Below are 6,896 nucleotides of genomic sequence, written 5' to 3' on the forward strand. Positions count from 1 at the left end.
TGCACCATGTCATTTTCCACCTCAGATACCAGGACCACCAAACACATCCCAGGATTATATTGCACTGCGAGGAGTGCACCATGTCACTTTCCAACTCAGATACCAGGATCACCAAACACATCCCTGGATTATATTGCACTGCGGGGAGTACGCCATATCACTTTCCACCTCAGATACCAGGATCACCAAACACATCCCTGGATTATATTGCACTGCGGGGAGTACGCCATGTCACTTTACACCTCAGATACCAGGATCACCAAACACATCCCAGGATTATATTGCACTGTGGGGAGTACGCCATGTCACTTTCCACCTCAGATACCAGGATCACCAAACACATCCCAGGATTATATTGCACTGCGGGGATTGCACCATGTCACTTTCCACCTCAGATACCAGGATCACCAAACACATCCCAGGATTATATTGCACTGCGGGGAGTGCACCATGTCACTTTCCACCTCAGATACCAGGATCACCAAACACATTCCAGGATTATATTGCACTGCGGGGAGTGCACCATGTCACTTTCCACCTCAGATACCAGGACCACCAAACACATCCCAGGATTATATTTCACTGCAGGGAGTGCACCATGTCAATTTCCACCTCAGATACCAGGATCACCAAACACATCCCTGGATTATATTGCACTGCGGGGAGTACACCATGTCACTTTCCACCTCAGATACCAGGATCACCAAACACATCCCAGGATTATATTTCACTGCAGGGAGTGCACCATGTCACTTTGCACCTCAGATACCAGGATCACCAAACAAATCCCAGGATTATAATACACTGCGGGGAGTACACCATGTCACTTTCCACCTCAGATACCAGGATCACCAAACACATACCAGGATTATATTGCACTATGGGGAGTGCACCATGTCACTTTCCACCTCAGATACCAGGATCACAAAACACATCCCAGGATTATATTGCACTGCGGGGAGTGCGCCATGTCACTTTCCACCTCAGATACCAGGATCACCAAACACATCCCAGGATTATATTGCACTGCGGGGAGTACACCATGTCACTTTCCACCTCAGATACCAGGATCACCAAACACATCCCAGGATTATATTGCACTGCGGGAATACACCATGTCACTTTCCACCTCAGATACCAGGATCACCAAACACATCCCAGGATTATATTGCACTGCGGGGAGTACGCCATGTCACTTTCCACCTCAGATACCAGGATCACCAAACACATCCCAGGATTATATTGCACTGCGGGGAGTGCACCATGTCACTTTCCACCACAGATACCAGGATCACCAAACACATCCCAGGATTATATTGCACTGCGGGGAGTACGCCATGTCGCTTTCCACCTCAGATACCAGGATCACCAAACACATCCCTGGATTATATTGCACTGCGGGGAGTGCACCATGTCACTTTCCACCTCAGATACCAGGATCACCAAACACATCCCAGGATTATATTGCACTGCGGGGAGTGCGCCATGTCACTTTCCACCTCAGATACCAGGATCACCAAACACATCCCAGGATTATAATACACTGCGGGGAGTACACCATGTCACTTTCCACCTCAGATACCAGGATCACCAAACACATCCCAGGATTATATTGCACTGCTGGGAGTGCACCATGTCACTTTCCACCTCAGATACCAGGATCACCAAACACATTTCAGGATTATATTGCACTGCGGGGAGTGCGCCATGTCACTTTCCACCTCAGATACCAGGATCACCAAACACATTTCAGGATTACATTGCACTGCGGGGAGTGCACCATGTCACTTTCCACCTCAGATACCAGGATCACCAAACACATCCCAGGATTATATTGCACTGCGGGGAGTACGCCATGTCACTTTCCACCTCAGATACCAGGATCACCAAACACATCCCAGGATTATATTGCACTGCGGGGAGTACACCATGTCACTTTCCACCTCAGATACCAGGATCACCAAACACCTCCCAGGATTATATTGCATTGCGGGGAGTACGCCGTGTCACTTTCCACCTCAGATACGAGGATCACCAAACACATCCCAGGATTATAATACACTGCGGGGAGTACACCATGTCACTTTCCACCTCAGATACCAGGATCACCAAACACATCCCAGGATTATAATACACTGCGGGGAGTATGCCATGTCACTTTCCACCTCAGATACCAGAATCACCAAACACATACCAGGATTATATTTCACTGCGGGGAGTGCGCCATGTCACTTTCCACCTCAGATACCAGGATCACCAAACACATCCCTGGATTATATTGCACTGCGGGGAGTACACCATGTCACTTTCCACCTCAGATACCAGGATCACGAAACACATCCCAGGATTATAATACACTGCGGGGAGTACACCATGTCACTTTCCACCTCAGATACCAGGATCACCAAACACATCCCAGGATTATAATACACTGCGGGGAGTACACCATGTCACTTTCCACCTCAGATACCAGGATCACCAAACACATCCCTGGATTATATTGCACTGCGGGGAGTGCGCCATGTCACTTTCCACCTCAGATACCAGGATCACCAAACACATCCCAGGATTATAACACACTGCGGGGAGTACACCATGTCACTTTCCACCCCAGATACCAGGATCACCAAACACATCCCAGGATTATATTGCACTGCGGGGAGTGCACCATGTCACTTTCCACCTCAGATACCAGGATCACCAAACACATCCCAGGATTATAATACACTGCGGGGAGTACACCATGTCACTTTCCACCTCAGATACCAGGATCACCAAACACATCCCAGAATTATATTGCACTGCGGGGAGTACACCATGTCACTTTCCACCCCAGATACCAGGATCACCAAACACATCCCAGGATTATATTGCACTGCGGGGAGTGCGACATGTCACTTTCCACCTCAGATACCAGGATCACCAAACACATCCCAGGATTATATTGCATTGCGGGGAGTGCACCATGTCACTTTCCACCTCAGATACCAGGATCACCAAACACATTTCAGGATTATATTGCACTGCGGGGAGTGCGCTATGTCACTTTCCACCTCAGATACCAGGATCACCAAACACATCCCTGGATTATATTTCACTGCGGGGAGTGCACCATGTCACTTTCCACCTCAGATACCATGATCACCAAACACATCCCAGGATTATATTGCACTGCGGGGAGTGCACCATGTCACTTTCTATCTCAGATACCTGGATCACCAAACACATCCCAGGATTATATTGCACTGCGGGGAGTGCACCATGTCACTTTCCACCTCAGATACCAGGATCACCAAACACATCCCTGGATTATATTGCGCTGCGGGGAGTGCACCATGTCACTTTCCTCCTCAGATACCAGGATCACCAAACACATCCCAGAATTATATTGAACTGCGGGGAGTGCACCACGTCACTTTCCACCTCAGATACCAGGATCACCAAGACATTTCATGATTATATTGCACTGCGGGGAATGCACCATGTCACTTTCCACCTCAGATACCAGGATCACCAAAACATTTCAGGATTATATTGAATTGCGGGGAGTGCACCATGTCACTTTCCACCTCAGACACCTGGATCACCAAACACATCCCAGGATTATATTGCACTGCGGGGAGTGCACCATGTCACTTTCCATCTCAGATACCAGGATCACCAAACACATCCCAGGATTATATTGCACTGCGGGGAGTACGCCATGTCACTGTCCACCTCAGATACCAGGATCACCAAAACATTTCAGGATTATATTGCTCTGCAGGGAGTGCGCCATGTCACTTTCCACCTCAGATACCAGGATCACCAAACACATCCCAGGATTATATTGCACTGCGGGGAGTGCGCCATGTCACTTTCCTCCTCAGACACCAGGATCACCAAACACATCCCAGGATTATATTGCACTGCGGGGAGTACACCATGTCACTTTCCACCTCAGATACCAGGATCACCAAACACATCCCAGGATTATATTGCACTGCGGGGAGTGCACCATGTCACTTTCCACCTCAGATACCAGGATCACCAAACACATCCCAGGATTATATTGCACTGCGGGGAGTGCACCATGTCACTTTCCACCTCAGATACCAGGATCACCAAACACATCCCAGGATTATATTGCACTGCGAGGAGTGTGCCATGTCACTTTCCACCTCATATACCAGGATCACAAAACACATCCCAGGATTATATTGAGCTGTGGGGAGTGCGCCATGTCACTTTCCACCTCAGATACCAGGATCACCAAACACATCCCTGGATTATATTGCACTGCGGGGAGTGCGCCATGTCACTTTCCACCTCAGATACCAGGATCACCAAACACATCCCAGGATTATATTGCACTGCGGGGAGTGCACCATGTCACTTTCCACCTCAGACACCAGGACCACCAAACACATCCCAGGATTATACTGCACTGCGGGGAGTGCACCATGTCACTTTCCACCTCAGATACCAGGACCACCAAACACATCCCAGGATTATATTGCACTGCGGGGAGTGCACCATGTCACTTTCCACCTCAGATACCAGGATCACCAAACACATCCCAGGATTATATTGCACTGCGGGGAGTGCACCATGTCACTTTCCACCTCAGATACCAGGATCACCAAACACATCCCAGGATTATATTGCACTGCGGGGAGTGCACCATGTCACTTTCCACCTCAGATACCAGGATCACCAAACACATCCCAGGATTATATTGCACTGCGGGGAGTGCACCATTTCACTTTCCACCTCAGATACCAGGATCACCAAACACATCCCAGGATTATATTGCACTGCGGGGAGTGCACCATGTCACTTTCCACCTCAGATACCAGGACCACCAAACACATCCCAGGATTATATTGCACTGCGAGGAGTGCACCATGTCACTTTCCAACTCAGATACCAGGATCACCAAACACATCCCTGGATTATATTGCACTGCGGGTAGTACGCCATGTCACTTTCCACCTCAGATACCAGGATCACCAAACACATCCCTGGATTATATTGCACTGCGGGGAGTACGCCATGTCACTTTCCACCTCAGATACCAGGATCACCAAACACATCCCAGGATTATATTGCACTGTGGGGAGTACGCCATGTCACTTTCCACCTCAGATACCAGGATCACCAAACACATCCCAGGATTATATTGCACTGCAGGGATTGCACCATGTCACTTTCCACCTTAGATACCAGGATCACCAAACACATCCCAGGATTATATTGCACTGCGGGGAGTGCACCATGTCACTTTCCACCTCAGATACCAGGATCACCAAACACATTCCAGGATTATATTGCACTGCGGGGAGTGCACCATGTCACTTTCCACCTCAGATACCAGGACCACCAAACACATCCCAGGATTATATTTCACTGCAGGGAGTGCACCATGTCACTTTCCACCTCAGATACCAGGATCACCAAACACATCCCTGGATTATATTGCACTGCGGGGAGTACACCATGTCACTTTCCACCTCAGATACCAGGATCACCAAACACATCCCAGGATTATATTTCACTGCAGGGAGTGCACCATGTCACTTTCCACCTCAGATACCAGGATCACCAAACAAATCCCAGGATTATAATACACTGCGGGGAGTACACCATGTCACTTTCCACCTCAGATACCAGGATCACCAAACACATACCAGGATTATATTGCACTATGGGGAGTGCACCATGTCACTTTCCACCTCAGATACCAGGATCAGAAAACACATCCCAGGATTATATTGCACTGCGGGGAGTGCGCCATGTCACTTTCCACCTCAGATACCAGGATCACCAAACACATCCCAGGATTATATTGCACTGTGGGGAGTACACCATGTCACTTTCCACCTCAGATACCAGGATCACCAAACACATCCCAGGATTATATTGCACTGCGGAAATACACCATGTCACTTTCCACCTCAGATACCAGGATCACCAAACACATCCCAGGATTATATTGCACTGCGGGGAGTACGCCATGTCACTTTCCACCTCAGATACCGGGATCACCAAACACATCCCAGGATTATATTGCACTGCGGGGAGTGCACCATGTCACTTTCCACCACAGATACCAGGATCACCAAACACATCCCAGGATTATATTGCACTGCGGGGAGTACGCCATGTCGCTTTCCACCTCAGATACCAGGATCACCAAACACATCCCTGGATTATATTGCACTGCGGGGAGTGCACCATGTCACTTTCCACCTCCGATACCAGGATCACCAAACACATCCCAGGATTATGTTGCACTGCGGGGAGTGCGCCATGTCACTTTCCACCTCAGATACCAGGATCACCAAACACATCCCAGGATTATATTGCACTGCGAGGAGTGTGCCATGTCACTTTCCACCTCATATACCAGGATCACAAAACACATCCCAGGATTATATTGAGCTGTGGGGAGTGCGCCATGTCACTTTCCACCTCAGATACCAGGATCACCAAACACATCCCTGGATTATATTGCACTGCGGGGAGTGCGCCATGTCACTTTCCACCTCAGATACCAGGATCACCAAACACATCCCAGGATTATATTGCACTGCGGGGAGTGCACCATGTCACTTTCCACCTCAGATACCAGGACCACCAAACACATCCCAGGATTATACTGCACTGCGGGGAGTGCACCATGTCACTTTCCACCTCAGATACCAGGACCACCAAACACATCCCAGGATTATATTGCACTGCGGGGAGTGCACCATGTCACTTTCCACCTCAGATACCAGGATCACCAAACACATCCCAGGATTATATTGCACTGCGGGGAGTGCACCATGTCACTTTCCACCTCAGATACCAGGATCACCAAACACATCCCAGGATTATATTGCACTGCGGGGAGTGCACCATGTCACTTTCCA

This window comes from Phyllobates terribilis, unplaced genomic scaffold, assembly GCF_046119375.1.
Source record: "Phyllobates terribilis strain yellow unplaced genomic scaffold, ASM4611937v1 Scaffold_998__1_contigs__length_483029, whole genome shotgun sequence".
Taxonomy (NCBI): Eukaryota; Metazoa; Chordata; class Amphibia; order Anura; family Dendrobatidae; genus Phyllobates; species Phyllobates terribilis.